The sequence below is a fragment of the Protopterus annectens genome, chromosome 13.part0 (assembly GCF_019279795.1).
Source record: "Protopterus annectens isolate FY-2018-M chromosome 13.part0, PAN1.0, whole genome shotgun sequence".
NCBI classification, from domain to species: Eukaryota; Metazoa; Chordata; order Ceratodontiformes; family Protopteridae; genus Protopterus; species Protopterus annectens.
The window spans coordinates 791,039,476-791,056,766 of record NC_056747.1 but is presented as its reverse complement, the minus strand read 5'-3'; the positions used below and the strand labels follow the sequence as shown (position 1 = coordinate 791,056,766).

General features: G+C 45.3%; 1 protein-coding gene across 1 annotated transcript in view; it reads left to right on the top strand.

The window, feature by feature from the left end:
• NCOR1 (nuclear receptor corepressor 1) overlaps window positions 1-17,291 on the top strand; it is a 4,682,182-nt gene that overhangs the window by 2,819,074 nt on the left and 1,845,817 nt on the right. The window lies entirely within an intron of this gene.

Here is a 17,291-nt window from a genome sequence, read left to right as displayed (position 1 = left end):
TACGAGGATTCTGATGCAGAGGAATCTATTCCCTCGGCCTCCCCTCCTGAAGAGCTGTCCTTTGGGGAGACCCTTCACTCCATGAGAGAGCATTTCCAATGGCAGGGCCAGGAATTCTCCGATTCCAGGAAGAGATTAAGGACCTTTTTGTATTTACCTCAGCATAGACCTTTGGCTATTCCTCCTGTTTTAAATGTCATTGATGATGTGTATTCTGAGTCTAGCATTACCCCTGACTCACTTCCTCCGGCTCCTGTCAAACCCAACAGGTACTACAGGGTCCCGGACTCGCATCATTTCCTTTACAAGGCCCACTCTGCTGACCCAGAAACTATTTCCCAGGGCCCTAAAGGGGTCGCAACTGCCACTACTAAAAATCCACTCCCCTCTGAAAGGGAGCCCAGGGCTTTAGAGGGAATGGGGTAAAAAAGTGTATACTTCTTCCACTCTTTCTATGAGGGCATTAAATTGTCAATTCCATATAATACAGTACCAAGAGTATTTGTTAGATGAATTGCATAAAAAACTGTCTTCACCTGAACCCCTAGATCGCAAGTCACTTCAGGATCTGGTACATAACTCCCAACAGGTTAGCAACCATTTCTTGCAGTGTGGTTATGATGCATTGGAAGCTTCATGTAGGTCAGCAATGACAGGTGCAGTCATACGTAGGCATGCTTGGCTGAAGGAACAAACCCTGCCAGATCATGTTAAAGCAAAGCTACTGGATGCGCCACTGGAAAAGCAAAAGTTATTTGGCTCCACTGCTCAGGAGGTCTTAAAGAAATTTGAGGAAAAGGCTAAATCTGTGCAAACAGTCAAAGATTTTCTCCAGGTCCAACCACCAAGATTCAGCAGAAATTGGCCTTCTAAGAATTGGTCCTTTCCAGACACAGAGATTTCAAAGAGGCAAGAACAGGCGTGCCAGAGGTAGAGGGCAAGCTAGAGGCTCCTACAGAGGACGTCAGTGGCAGCCTCCTAACCAGAGAGGTAGTGCAGGACCTACAACTGCTGCACAAGGACAGACTCAATGACTTCACCTTGACCCCGCCAACCAGGGCTCAACTGGAAGCACCTTTGGGCGGAAAGCTATCCTTATTCTCAAGAAATTGGCACAGTATTACAAGGGACAAATGGACACTGCAAATAATAGACAAAGGATACAGGTTCCACTTTCATACATTACCAAAAAGAAAAGGCATGCCAAACCTGCCACCGAATCAAAGGGCAGAGGCTTTAAAACAAATTGCCAACCTATTGCAAATGAAAGCTATAGAAAAGGTTCCTCTCACAGAACAAGGCCAAGGATTTTATTCCAGACTATTCCTTTTCCCAAGAAAAGAAAAACAATGGAGGCCTATTCTCGACTTGTCCGCACTGAATACTTATCTCATTGTGCCAAAATTCAAAATGCTGACCCTACAGCAACTCCTTCCCATGCTGGGCAAGGGGTCATGGCTGGTAACTCTAGACCTCAAGGAGGCATACCTGCATGTCCCTATCAGACAAAGTTGCAGAAGACACCTCAGATTTCTTGCAGGTTCAGAGCATTATCAATTCTCAGCATTGCCGTTTGGCTTATCTACTGCGCCCGGAGTATTCATGAAATGCCTGGCATCAGTAATTGCACACTGCAGACTTCAGGGGATTCAAATATACCCATATCTGGATGACTGCCTTATACAAGCGGACAGCCAACAAACTTTGGTAAAACACTTGAATTATGCCATCCGCCTACTACAGGCCTTGGGATACACAGTCAACATTCACAAATCAAGACTTGTTCCATCCCAAAGAATAACTTTCCTGGGTGCGGAACTAGATACAACCACCCAAATGGCCTTTCTCACAGAAGAAAAACAAAGACAACTACCGGATTACTTCGAAAATCTGACAAAACAAACTCAACTGACTGCAAGGAAAATCCTGCAGGCCCTGGGTTACGTGGCATCGTGCATTCTTCTGATTCCACAAGCAAGGCTGCATATGAGGAAACTACAATGGTACCTAAGGAGTTTATGGTCTCAGCACAGTCACAGCCTAGAAGCTTTGATACCACTCATTCCATGCCTTCAAAAAGAATTTCTGTGGTGGGCTCAAGCAAGCCTGTCAAACAGGGGCCTGCCCTTCAGCAAACCAATAACCAGCCAAACCATTACATCGGACGCTTCAGACTATGGATGGGGAGCACACATGGAAGGCAGATGCATCCAAGGACTATGGTCACAGAAAGAATTGCGCATGCACATAAACCAAAAGGAAATGCTGGCAGTGATACATGCAATCGAGGCCTTCAAACACTTTCTGCATCAAGGCCACCTGCTAATAAGGACAGACAATACCACATTTATGTGGTACATAAACAAGCAAGGAGGTACCCATTCCTACCCTCTTTGCAGGCTGGCAATGAATCTTTGGGAGCTTTCCCTAAAACTCAATATAGAGCTGCAATCCCAGTTTGTGCCAGGAAAAGACAATATACTGGCGGACAGCCTAAGCAGAAATACCATGGATCCACACGAATGGATGCTGCACCCAGACATCTTCCTTCAGATAACACAATCATGGGGGAGGCCGGACATAGATCTTTTTGCCTCCCACCACAACCATCAGCTGAAGAAATTCTGCTCAAGGACATACCACCCACAAGCATGGAAAGTTTTAGCTGGAACACTCTAACAGTGTATGCATTTCCTCCTCTTCCATTAATGACCAAGGTCTTACTGAAAATCAGGACAGAGCAGCCAAAAGTGATTCTGATAGCTCTGGACTGGCCAAGACAGCACTGGTACCCACTGCTAAGGAGCTTGTCACGCACAAAACTGTGGCCTCTACCACAATGGTCACTTCTTCTGACAGCACAATTACAAAACTCTGTACTCCAGCTTGAAAACCCTGCAGCTGACAGCCTGGAGAATACCTTGACTCCTCACCAGGAAAAGCTTTCCAAGGGAGTGAAGGATATCATCATGGAAGCTCGCAGGCCTTCCACAAGAAAGGCATATTCAGCAAAATGGAAAAAATTCCACACTTGGAGCACCGCAAAGGGCCTAGATGCGACAGTGATGAGCATGGCACATATCCTGGAATACTTGGCAGAAATGCTCTACAATGGCCTTTCTTACTCTTCCATAAAAATTCATGCTTCAGCAATTTCAGCAGAATACAATACTGATCCACTTGTCTTCTCTCATCCTGTCCTAAGGCAGTTTCTAAGAGGAATTAAAAACATCAATCCTCCAAGGAAACCACCAGTGCCTACATGGGACCTTAACTTCATGTTGGAAAAGTTAACTCTACCTCCCTTTGAACCAGCAGCATCTTCAGAACTACAGTTCCTGTCTTGGAAGACTGCCTTCCTTCTGGCCATAACCTCAGCAAGAAGAATTGCAGGCCCTCATGGCAGTACAACCATTTCTTATTTTTCATCAGGACAGAGTCTCTTTGAGAACCAGTCCTTCATTCATGCCAAAGGTGGTATCCAGGGTCTCATTGAACCAAGCTATTCATCTGCCTACCTTCTTTCCAAATCCACAAAACAAGGGGGAGAAACTTCTGCATACCCTGGACATTCACAGACAGTTGCGCTACTACTTGGACAGAACTAAGACTTATAGAAAAACTGACCAGCTGTTTGTAGTATATGCTGCTGGTATACAAGGAAAAGCAATTTCCAAACAGACAATTTCAAAATGGATAGGAAATTGCATTCGATTCTGCTACTCTTTTCATGGCAAAACTGTGCCAGCTAACATTAGACCTCATTCCACCAGAGCCACAGCCACCTTCACAGCCTTCTTAAGAGGGGTGGCTACCAAGGACATTTTAGAAGCTGCTACATGGAGCTCCGTGCATACATTTTCCAGGCATTACAACTTACCCTTATATTCCAGATCCAGAGCAGGCTTTGCTACGGCAGTCCTGCAGGGCATTTTAGCTACACCGTCCTTTTCTTAGATCCTACCACCCCCAGCTTGGCTATGGTATTCTACCCATATGTAAGGACTGCAGATGCATCCTTGAAGGACATAGTACAGTTTTGTACCTACCATAAATGTAGATGTCCGATAGGTATGCATCTGCAGTCAGGGTTACCCTCCCTCCTTCCCCTCTGTGGTATTTCTTGGGTACTTATCCCTCTTATAGCTAGCTGTGGTTATCTATTATGGTGTATTTGTTTTATATTACTGTGCATGTTTGGAATTTTTTGCATCTCTCCAAATTTAGCCTTCCTTAGAGGGCACCTGGCATCTGGGGCAAGAAAAACTGAGGAACATGGCGTCGGCTGACGCTTTTATACCCAGGCGCTCTGACATCGGGGAAAGGGAGACATCAGCCAACGCCGGACCCAGACTTTGGAATCCGGCTGACCGAAGGGCTGCCTGAGGCAGGACAACCCATATGTAAGGACTGCAGATGCATACCTATCAGACATCTACATTTATGGTAGGTACAAAACTGTACTTTTCCTCTTCCTGTTGTAGAGTTTGTTTATGGCAGCGGACCACCAGATTGGCTTCCTTTTTTTGGAGGAGAGCATCTTGGTTCTATTGGGTATGGCAAGATCCATGCATTTGTGTACGTGTTTGTACAGTGTATTGGTGTATGATTCGGCGGTCATGCAACTATTCTCCATTTGCATGGGTGCCATGAAGTTATCCACCTCTGTTTTAGTAGCCCAAAGTTAGCTTTGGAAAAGTTTTTCACAGTGGTTACCTTTGCGGGGGAGGGGGTGGGGTGGGGGGTGTGGATTTCCAAGATGATTAGTTTGTGGTTGGATCTAACCAGGGAGGAGTTGGCTATTCGTGTTGAGCAACGGTCACCCATGTCAGTAATGACCAAATCAAGGATGTTGCTACCTCTTGTGGAGGTAAGAACGAGCTGGTCCAGGGCATTGGAATTAATGAATTCCAGGAAATGTTGGGCAACTGTATTGGTACATGAGTACTTAGTGTTATTAGGTTTACCTTCCATTCAGGTGTTTCAGATAATTATTTTTAAGCTGGGCAGTTGCAGTTTTGTCCTTTGTTTTACTTGTGTTCACAGTGTGATGTCTGTGTGGGGATATTAAGGTGGCGATCTTGAACCGTGTGTGGCTTGGTATGTTGGGGCATGACATCATAACATGCTAGTTTTAGGCCTCTGATTGCAAGAGTCAAGCATTTTAAGACTTGTAGTGACTGGAAACTTCTTTCTCACAGATCACTCGATAACTGAGTAGATGTCCTTCAAGAATGCAACTGCAGTCATAACATGTGGGTTGTCCTGCCTCAGGCAGCCCTCGGTCAGCCAGATTCCAAAGTCTGGGTCCGGCGTCGGCTGGTGTCGCCTCCTCTCCGTCACAGCGGCTGGAGTATAAAGGCATCGGCCGACGCCATTTTCTTCAGTCTTTCTTGCCGCGCGGTGCCCGAAGCAGTTCGCAAGTGCCGGTCGGTCAGCTCCTGTATTGTACGATACCGAAGTCATCAAAAAAGCTAAGTACTCCGTTGGGGACCTTTTCTTGCCTCAGCCGATGTCAGAAATTACTGAAAAAGTTAACAATTGTATTTCTTGTGGTAAACAAATACCTCATAAGGATTTCCACTCTTACTGTCTACCTTGCCTGGGCCCAGACCACGACGTCTCGGCCTGTGTAGCCTGTGCTCGCTTCAACAAGTGCACTCTCAGGCGCCGGGCAGAGTTCGCTGAAGATTTTTTCGGCAATAATTTTGCCTACACCATGCCGTCGGAACTACCGACATCGCAAACTCCCAAAAAGCGAAAAGACCGGGACCGACATCCTCGGCCCGCGTCTACCACCGACTCCACGCCAAAACCTAGCGTGAGTGCTCCGGTTCCCTCTGAGACGGTATTTCCACCGCTCCGAACCGAAGACACCACATTACCGACGACTCCTATCACAGACATTTCTCCGACGCTAGTGGTAGATTTTCCTCCGGATACCGAAACCGAGGAAATGCCTGAGTCCATTGCTGTAGACAAGGTCACTCCTGCACGTGGAGCTGCCAGGCCCCTGATGGCCATGTCTATCAAGGCCTACACTAGGGCTAAGGCAGCCAGCAAAACTAAGCATATTACTTCTAAATCCTTTCCTCAGCTGACTCCAGAGACACAAATTATGTCCATGGCTGCTGATTTAATTTCCATGATTAGAGGTTCACAGGCCCATCCTGAAAGAGGATCCCAGTCTCCTCCTGATAAAAGGCCCCGGGTAGAACCCTCTGACCCTACTCCTTCAGATGAAGATTTTGAGGGCTCTGTCCACTCTGATAGCCAGGAAGAGCTCTTTCAAACCTATGAGGACTCGGATGCAGAAGATTCCATACCCTCAGCCTCCCCTCCGGAGGATATTTCTTTTGGGGAAGTTCTGCACACCATGAGGGAACATTTCAAGTGGCAGGGCCAGGAATATTCTGATTCTAGGAAACGCCTTAGGACTTTCCTTAAGAAGCCTCAGCACAGGCCCTTGGCTATTCCGCGTGTACTTGATGTTCTGGATGATTTGTACTCTGACTCTAGTGCCAACCCTGATGTCCTTCAAGGATGCATCTGCAGTCCTTACAATTGGGTTGTCCTGTCGTCAGGCAGCCCTTCGGTCGGCCGGATTCCAAAGTCTGGGTCTGGCCTCGGCTGGTGTCGCACTTCACCTGACGTCATAGCTGCAGTTATTCGGGTATAAAGGCATCAGCCGACGCCATTTTCCTCAGTCTTTCTTGCCGCGTGGCGCCCGAAGCAGAAGCTGTTCGCAAGTGCAGGTTGGTCAGAACCAGAGATTACTACTACCGAATACTTCTACTACTACCGAAGACTTCTAAAAAGCTAAGTACCCCGTTGGGGACTCTTTCTTGCCTCAGCCGATGTCAGAAAAAGTGAATAACTGTTTAAATTGTGGGAAACAAATACCTCATAAAGATTTCCACTCTTACTGCTTACCTTGCTTAGGCCCAGAGCAGAAGAGTCCATTCCTTCTGCCTCTCCACCTGAGGAATTTTCTTTTGGGGAAGCCTTGCATGCTATGAGGGAACAATTTCAATGGCAGGGCCAGGATTTTTCAGACTCTAGGAAAAGGCTTAGAACCTTTTTGCATTTGCCACAGCATAGGCCTTTAGCCATTCCTCCAGTACTTACTGTTGTGGATGATGCTTTTAATGATGCTTCTACTGCTCCTGATTCTCTTCCTCCGGCCCCTGCTAAGCCCGATAGGTACTACAGGGTTCCGGACACACATTATCATTTGTATAAGGCCCCTTTTGCAGATCCCGAAACTATCTCCCAGGGACCCAAGGCTGTAGCAGCTACCTCTTCTAAAAACCCCCTCCCCTCTGAAAGGGAATCTAGGGCCTTAGAGAGATGGGGTAAAAAAGTTTACACTTCTGCTACTCTTTCAGCTAGGGCCTTGAACTGTCAATTCCACATGATCCAGTATCAAGAATTTATGCTAGACCAGTTAACTAAAAAGCTGTCCTCGGATGAACCATTAGACAAAAAATCTGTTCAGGAAATGGTACATAACATTCAGCAGGTCAGTAACCATTCCTTAAAATGCGGCTATGATGCACTGGAGGCTTCCTTTAGATCAGCCATGACTGGCACAGTGATCAGAAGACATGCATGGTTAAAAGAGCAGGCCTTACCAGATCATGTTAAATCAAAGCTACTGGATGCTCCCATGGACAAGATCAATTTGTTTGGCTCTCCTGCACAACAGGTGCTGAAGAAGATGGAAGAGAAGGCAAAATCTGTCCAGACAATCAAAGATTTCTTACAGGTCCAACCTCCAAGGTTTAGCAGGAATTGGCCCTCCAAGAATTGGTCCTTTCCAGACACTTCCAAAGCTCAGAGAGGCAGGAATAGGCGCTCGAGGCAGGGGTCAATCCAGAGGTGCCTACAGGGGACGTCAGTGGCAGGCTAACAACCACCGAGGTACAGCCACAGATACAGCCACCACCACGACTACAGGACAATCTCAGTGACTTGGCTCTGGCACCGCCTACCAGGGAACAACTAGAAGCACCCTTAGGCGGAAAGCTAGCCTTATTTTCAGTAAACTGGCATTACATCACAGGAGACAAGTGTTTTTTGCAGACAATAGACCAAGGTTACAGGTTTCACTTCCATACTCTACCAAGGAAGAGAGGAATGCCAAACCTACCTCCAAATCAAAAGGCAGAAGCTCTAAAGCAAATAACTCACTTACTAAGGATGAGAGCTGTAGAAAAGGTACCATCTATGGAGCAAGGACAAGGATGTTACTCCAGGCTCTTCCTGGTACCAAGAAAAGAAAACCAATGGAGACCTATTCTCGACCTGTCCGCTTTAAACACATACCTCATTGTCCCAAAATTAAAAATGCTGACCCTACAGCAGCTTCTTCCCATGTTGGGCAAGGAGTCTTGGCTGGTAACTCTAGATCTCAAGGAGGCATACCTGCACGTCCCCATACGACCAAATTGCAGAAGATACCTCAGATTTCTTGCAGGATCAGAGCATTATCAATTCTCAGCATTGCCCTTTGGCTTATCTACTGCACCCAGAGTGTTCACGAAATGCCTGGCATCAGTAATTGCTCATTGCAGGCTTCAGGGAATTCAAATCTACCCTTACCTGGACGACTGCCTGTTACAAGCGGACAACAAAAACAAACTAACAGAAGACTTAAAAAGGGTCATTTATCTACTGCAAGCCCTGGGATACACAGTCAATATAAAAAAGTCAAGGCTGATACCATCCCAAAGGATAACCTTTTTGGGTGCAGAGCTGGACACATCACAACAAATGGCATTTCTAACAGTAGAAAAACAGGAGCAACTCCCTCTCTACTTCTTGACATTAACAAAACAGAACCAGCTAACAGCAAGAAAAGTCCTGCAAGCCTTGGGTTTCATGGCATCCTGCATAATTTTGGTTCCACATGCCAGACTGCATATGAGAAAGTTACAGTGGTACCTAAGGAATTTATGGTCTCAGCACAAGCACAGCCTAGACACCCAAATTCCAATAATCCCATGCCTGAAGCAAGAATTCAAGTGGTGGGCTCAGGCCTGTCAATCAAACAAAGGACTGCCCTTCCACAGCACTCAACCAAGCCAGACCATCACAACAGACGCCTCAGACCTCAGTTGGGGGGCGCACATGCTGGACAAGTGCATACAAGGCTTATGGACTCAAGACCAGCTGCACCTACACATAAATCAAAAGGAAATGCTGGCAGTAAAACTGGCATTTCAGACATTCAGACCACTTCTTCGACAAGGTCAACTGTTGATAAGGACAGACAACACCACAGTTATGTGGTACATCAACAAACAGGGAGGCACACATTCGTACCCTCTATGCCGGATGGCAATGGAACTTTGGAATGTGGCCCTGAGCCTCAACATTCAGTTACAAGCAATTTTTGTGCCAGAAAAAGAAAACATACTAGCGGACATACTAAGCAGAACTACCACGGATGCCCACGAATGGATGCTGCATCCGGACATATTCAAAACCATTACAAGAAAATGGGGACTACCAGAAATAGACTTATTTGCATCCCCACGCAATCACCAACTGAAGAAATTCTGCACAAGGACGTACCACCCACTTGCTTGGAAAGTGGACTCCCTATCTTTCAGTTGGAAAAACCTGACAGCATATGAATTCCCACCACTTCCTTTGATGCACAAGGTGCTATTGAAGATCAAAGAAGACCGTCCAAGGATCATCCTGATAGCTCCAGACTGGCCAAGGCAACATTGGTACCCATTACTGAGGAGCATGTCTCGGGAACAAATATGGCCTCTACCACTGGTTCCCTTACTGTTAACACAGAACAACTACAACACCCTGCATCCAAACCTGAAAACACTGCAGCTGACTGCCTGGAACATTGCATAAGACCAAATAACCCAAGTTTATCCCAAAGGGTTAAAGACATTATCTTGGAGGCTCGCAGACCCTCAACAAGAAAAAATTATTCAGCAAAATGGAAAAGATATCACATTTGGAGTACTGCAAAAGGAGAAAATGTGTCACTGGTAAACATAGCCAACATCCTGGAATACTTGGCAGAGCTCTTCCACAACGGTCTGTCCTATTCTTCCATTAAGATTCATGCATCAGCTATTTCAGCAGAATACAACTTGGATCCTCCAGTCTTCTCACATCCTCTGCTCAGGCAGTTTCTGAGAGGAATTAAAAATGTAAAACCACCTAGGAAGCCACCATTGCCAGCATGGGACTTGAACTTTGTGCTAGAAAAATTGACACTCCCTCCTTTCGAACCAGCAGCAACAGCAGAATTACAATACTTATCATGGAAAACTGCTTTCCTGCTTGCAATCACTTCAGCAAGAAGGGTATCTGAGCTACAGGCATTAATGGCAGTACAGCCCTTCCTGATCTTCCATCAAGATAGAGTGTCCATGAGAACAAATCCTACTTTTATGCCAAAGGTGGTCTCCAGGGTATCTTTAAACCAAGCTATCCACCTACCTACATTCTTCCCCAACCCACAGAACAGGGGAGAAAGACTGTTGCATACCTTGGATGTACATAGACAATTACGTTACTACCTGGACAGGACCAAGGGCAATAGAAAAACTGACCAGCTACTGGTAGCATATGCAACAGGAATGGAAGGAAAAGCAATTTCAAAACAGACAATCTCTAAGTGGATAGGAAATTGCATTAGATTTTGTTACGCCTACCATGTGAAGAAAACTGCAGAAAACATCAGGCCTCACTCTACAAGGGCTACAGCCACTACCACAGCTTTTCTACGAGGAGTGGCTACCAAAGACATTTTAGAGGCTGCTACTTGGAGCTCCGTGCATTCATTTGCCAAGCATTATAATTTACCTTTATACTCCAGATCCCGAGCAGGTTTTGCCACTGCTGTTTTGCAAGGGATCTTAACTACACCATAATCTTACTTCTCCTCCTCCCCCAGTTTGGCTATGGTATTCTACCCATTTGTAAGGACTGCAGATGCATCCTTGAAGGACATAGTACAGTTTTGTACCTACCATAAATGTAGATGTCCGATAGGCATGCATCTGCAATCAGGATTACCCACCCTCCTTCCCCTCTGTGGTACTCCTAGGGTATTTGCCCATCTTGTAGCTAGCTGGGGGAATCTATTATGGTGTATTTGTTGTATATATGTACATACATGCTTATTTTTTGTTTGCTCTCTACTATTTGGAACTATTTGCATTTATCCAAATTTAGCCTTCCTGGAGGGCACCTGGCATCTGGGGCAAGAAACACTGAGGAAAATGGTGTCGGCTGATGCCTTTATACCCGAATAACTGCAGCTATGACGTCGGGTGAAGTGTGACACCAGCCGAGGCCAGACCCAGACTTTGGAATCCGGCCGACCGAAGGGCTGCCTGACGACAGGACAACCCATTTGTAAGGACTGCAGATGCATGCCTATCGGACATCTACATTTATGGTAGGTACAAAACTGTACTATTCTCTCCCTCCTGCTCCAGCCAAGCCAGACAGGTATTACAGGGTCCCAGAAACTCATTCCCATTTATTCAGGGCCCATACTCCTGATTTAGAAACTATTTCACAAGGGCCTAAAGGAGTTCCAGCCTCCACCTCCAAAAATCCTTTGCCCTCCAACAGGGAAGCTAGGTCATTAGAGAGATGGGGTAAAAAGGTTTACACATCCACTACCTTATCTATGAGAGCTTTAAATTGCCTTTTTCATATGTTACAATATCAGGATTTTCTGTTAGAGGATTTACAAAAAACCTTAGCCACTCCTGATCCTTTAGACAGAAAGACCTTGCAGGAAGCTGTACATAACACTCAGCAAGTAAGCAATCACTTCCTGCAGTGTGGATATGATGCACTGGAAGCTTCATGTAGGGCAGCTATGACAGGGGCAGTCATTCGTAGACATGCTTGGTTAAAAGATCAACCTCTACCAGATCATGTAAAAGCAAAACTTCTGGATGCACCTATGGAGAAGAACAAGCTTTTTGGTGCAAATGCTAAGGATGTGTTAAAGACCATCGAAGAAAAAGCAAACTCAGTTCAGATTGTGAAGGATTTCCTCCAGGTTCAACCCCCCAGATTCAGTAGGAATTGGCCTTCAAAAAACTGGTCTTTTCCTGATCCAGAAAAGTTTCAAAGGGGTAAGAACAGACGTGGCCGAGGAAGAGGCCAATACAGAGGCCCTTACAGGGGACAACAATGGCAGCCAGGAAACCAAAGAAGTGACGCAGGGGTTTCACCTGCCCCACAAGCACAATCTCAGTGACTTTCCTCTACTACCGCCTACCAGGGAACAACTAGAAGCTCCCTTGGGTGGGAAATTATCTCTGTTTGCAGAAAACTGGCACAGACTGACAAAGGACAAATGGATTTTGGACATTATAGACCGCGGGTACAGGTTTCATTTTCATACCTTACCAAGAAAACAAGGCATGCCAAACCTACCACAAAATCAGAGGGCAGAGGCTATCAAGCAAATCACTCTGCTTACTCGGATGAAAGCAATAGAAAGAGTTCCACAACAAGAACAAGACCAGGGGTTTTACTCAAGACTGTTCCTTGTTCCAAGAAAAGAATCTCAATGGAGACCAATACTGGACTTGTCCGCATTAAACACATTTCTCATAGTACCAAAGTTCAAAATGCTGACTCTACAGCAACTCCTTCCCATATTGGGCAAGGGGTCGTGGCTGATTACTCTGGACCTCAAGGAGGCATACCTGCATGTCCCTATCAGACACAGCTGCAGAAGATACCTCAGATTTCTTGCAGGGCCAGAGCATTATCAATTCTCAGCATTGCCATTTGGCTTATCTACTGCGCCCAGAGTATTTACAAAATGCCTGGCTTCAGTAATTGCTCATTGCAGGCTCTAGGGTATACAAATTTACCCGTACCTGGACGACTGCCTCATACAAGCGGACGACAAATTGATGTTGACAAAAAACCTGGATTATGTCATACGATTACTTCAAGCTCTGGGATACACAGTCAACTTCCAAAAGTCAAGACTGCAGCCATCCCAGCAAATAATCTTCTTAGGAGCCAAACTAGACACAGCCTCTCAGATGCCTTACCTGACAGAAGACAAGCAAGAGAAGTTAACTCATTATTTCAAAGGTTTAGCAAAACTCACCCAGATGACTGCAAGGAGATTCCTACAGGCCCTGGGTTACATGGCATCTTGCATTCTCCTGGTTCCATTAGCAAGATTACACATGAGAAAGCTTCAATGGTACCTAAAAAGCATTTGGTCTCAGCACAGCAACAACTTGGAGACAATCATTCCACTACTTCCATGCCTACAAAAGGAATTCCTATGGTGGGCCTCGGTGAGCCAGGCAAACACAGGTATGTCATTCAAAAAACCTCAGATAACACAGACCATGACTACAGTCGCCTCAGACCTTGGATGGGGGGCGCACATGGAAGGCAGGTGTATACAAGGACAATGGTCTCCAAAGGAAACACATCTGCATATAAACCAAAAGGAAATGCTGGCAGTAATGCATGCCATCGAGGCCTTTCAACTCCAACTCCAGCAAGGCCATTTACTGATACGGACAGACAACACCACTGTGATGTGGTACATAAACAAGCAAGGGGGCACCCACTCTTACCCCCTATGCAGACTGACAATGCAGCTTTGGGAGAAATCACTGAACCTAAACATCCATTTACAATCCCAGTTTGTTCCAGGAAAGGACAACGTGTTGGCGGACAGCCTAAGCAGGAATTTCACAGATCCACATGAGTGGAGGTTACATCCGAAGGCCTTCAGACAACTCACTTCGACATGGGGCAAGCCAGAAGTGGACCTATTTGCCTCTCACCTCAACCATCTTCTACCAAAATTCTGCACAAGGACATACCATCCAAAAGCTTGGAAAACAGATGCCCTCTCATTCAACTGGAACTCCATAGCAATCTATGCATTCCCACCTCTGCCACTGATGACCTCAGTATTACTAAAGATCAAAGCAGAGAAACCCAAGGGAATCATAATAGCTCCGGACTGGCCAAGACACCACTGGTACCCACTACTACGGAGCATATGTCAAACCAGGAGGTGGGCCCTTCCTCAGTGGCCTCTACTTTTGACTCAACACAACTTCGAAACACTGCATCCAAATCTTCAGACACTACACCTAACAGCCTGGGAGATCCCATAAATAACTTCAGCTTATCTCTCTCCAAGGAAGTTCAGCGGATACTAACAGAGGCTCGAAGACCATCCACCAGAAAGGTTTACTTAGCAAAGTGGAAAAGATTCAGCAATTGGAATACCAGCAAGGGACTTGATGCATCATTGCTGAACATCCCAATCATCTTGGAATATTTGGCAGATATGCTAAAGAACGGCCTCTCATATTCTTCCATAAAGATACATGCATCTGCTATTTCAGCTAGATACAACACTGATCCTCCTGTTTTTTTCTCACCCCTTACTAAGGCAATTCCTCAGGGGAATCAAGAACATCAAGCCACCAAGAAAGGCCCCAGTGCCAGCCTGGGACCTCAATTTTGTTTTAGAAAAACTGACTCTACCTCCATTTGAGCCAGCAGCTTCAGTGGACTTGCAATTTCTCTCATGGAAGACAGCCTTTCTGCTGGCAATCACCACAGCAAGAAGGGTTTCGGAGCTACAGGCCCTAATGGCAATACCACCCTTCATTATTTTTCACAGAGACAGGGTTTCATTAAGGACCAACCCTACTTTTATGCCAAAGGTGGTATCTAGGGTTTCTTTAAATCAAGCCATCCATCTGCCTGCTTTCTTCCCCAATCCTGAGAATAAGGGGGAAAGACTGTTGCATACCTTGGACATTCACAGACAACTTCGATACTACCTGGACAGAACCAAGGCCAGTAGGAAGTCTGAACAACTTTTTGTAGCTTACTTCCCTGCAGTCCAAGGAAAAGCAATTTCAAAACAGACTATTTCTACATGGATTGGACATTGCATCAGATTCTGTTATTCCTTTCATGGAAAGACTGTTCCAGCCAATGTCAGACCACATTCCACCAGAGCTACAGCCACCTCTACAGCATTCTTAAGAGGGGTGCCTACCAAGGACATTCTAGAAGCTGCTACATGGAGCTCCGTGCATACATTCTCCAAACACTACAATCACCCTCTATATTCCAGATCCAGAGCAGGCTTTGCTTCGGCAGTCCTGCAGGGTTTGATTGCCACGTCATCCCTTTCCTAGAGCATACCTCCTCCCCCAGCTAAGCTATGGTATTCTACCCACATGTTATGACTGCAGTTGCATTCTTGAAGGACATAGTACAGTTTTGTACCTACCATAAATGTAGATGTCCGATAGACATGCAACTGCAGTCGGATTTTCCCTCCCTCCATACCCCTCTATGCCTAAGGTCCACTCCTATCTCTGTTATTCTTAGCTGGGGATATCTGTTATGGTGTATTTGTTTTATTGCTCATTTATTTGTTTGGAATCCTGTTTTTGTCTTCCAATTTGATTACAGCCTTCCTTGGAGGGCACCTGGCATCTGGGGCAAGAAACACTGAAGAAAATGGCGTCGGCCGATGCCTTTATACTCCAGCCGCTGTGACGTCGGAGAGGAGGCGACACCAGCCGACGCTGGACCCAGACTTGGGAATCTGGCCGACCGAGGGCTGCCTGAGGCAGGACAACCCACATGTTATGACTGCAGTTGCATGTCTATCGGACATCTACATTTATGGTAGGTACAAAACTGTACTTTCTGTTTTATTTTTATTTTTTTATTTTTTATTTTTTTTTGTAGGCAGCGGTGGTACAACGGTTTGCGTTGTCACCTCACAGCAAGAGGTTCTCCTGTTCGATTCACGGCTAGAGTGCCTTCTTTGTGGAGTCTGCATGTCCTCCCAGCAGTCGAGTGACATTTAAAGACGTGCAAATAGTTGCGTGTGTGAATCGGTGTGCCTTCTTTGAAGGTTAGGTGTTCGGCTGGCACCTCGGCACCGTAAAAATCCACTGCCAGTCATTAGCGGACCAGAGTTCCGCTGTGGCGACCCCTAACTGGGAAAAGCCGAAAGACATTACTACTATTTATTTTTTTTTTGTTTTAAATGGTTCTTTTCAGTTTAGCTTTAATCATAACATGCATTTGCAATATTATTTTCTTGATAAACCTGATAAGATTGTTTTTCCATAAAACTCGTTGCATGTCAGATAAACCCTCAGACACTTGTTCATTTTGAGATTTTGTTGTTTTGCACAACTTTTGCATATTTTGTTGTCAGAGGGCAAAAAAAGAATCTGGCTTGTCCATATTCTTCAACCACCTGGACCAGGTTCTTCTATTTTACTCTCATTGTTCAGTGCAGCTCCCAGCTACTTCAGTCTGTCTTGCTGCTTGATGAGCTGACACCAAAGAAATGTCCCCATGCTATGTTTGGTACTTCAGTGTTGCAGTGCCTTTTTGGCTACTAAGCACTTTCTTGTAGTTTTGTACTGTAATCTTTAATGACATGAAGATTCTTCTTCGGTTCAGTCTAACCGTTTATTTGTAGTGCTTTCTCTGTTAAATTTAGATTGTTGTTTCGAATTTATATCAGAGGTTCTGTGATTTCAGTTGCCACACTGAGCATTTGCAAGACCTTGCTCAGAGATATCTTCCACATGTTGCCTCCTTTCAGGGAACCTATGTCCTTGAATTTTGAGTTTTATGCTGGAAAAGTTAGTTCTACTACCTTTTGAATTGGCTAGTAAGGTAGCAGTAGTGGTTACCTCAGCATTAGAGGGACGTGGAATTGCAAGCACCATACCTTAATTTCTTTCTTGATCTGCAGCAAAAATAGTGCCCTTACATTCAAGCCATCTTTTTAGCCAAGGAGCCACAATGATTATTTTAAGTCAGTTCGTAAATTTTCTTGTATTCATTCCCAAGTACTTGAAACATAGATGAGTTTGTCTTAAATTCCATGGATGTACATTTGCAGTTTACAGTTTGATAAAACTGAATCATTTAAGAAAGGCAATCACCTTTTTGTCTCCTGTGCTGTTAGCAAATTGGGAATCCAAATTTTTTAGTGTTGCTGTAAGTAGATAGCTCTGAGTATATTACATTTTGGTAAAGTTTAGTAAGGAATTAAGTTTCTGCACCCAAGGCACATAACAGTCAGAATAATCATTACCTTGCAGGATTTGTCAAGAGTGTATCCACAGATGCACAGCTATAGCATGAGCCTACCTGCATAGTTCTGAAAGAGAACTTGTAATCCCAGGGTCATGGATTTCCTTTCCTATTGAAGTCATGCACGGTGTGTTTTTGTGATGCCAACCAAG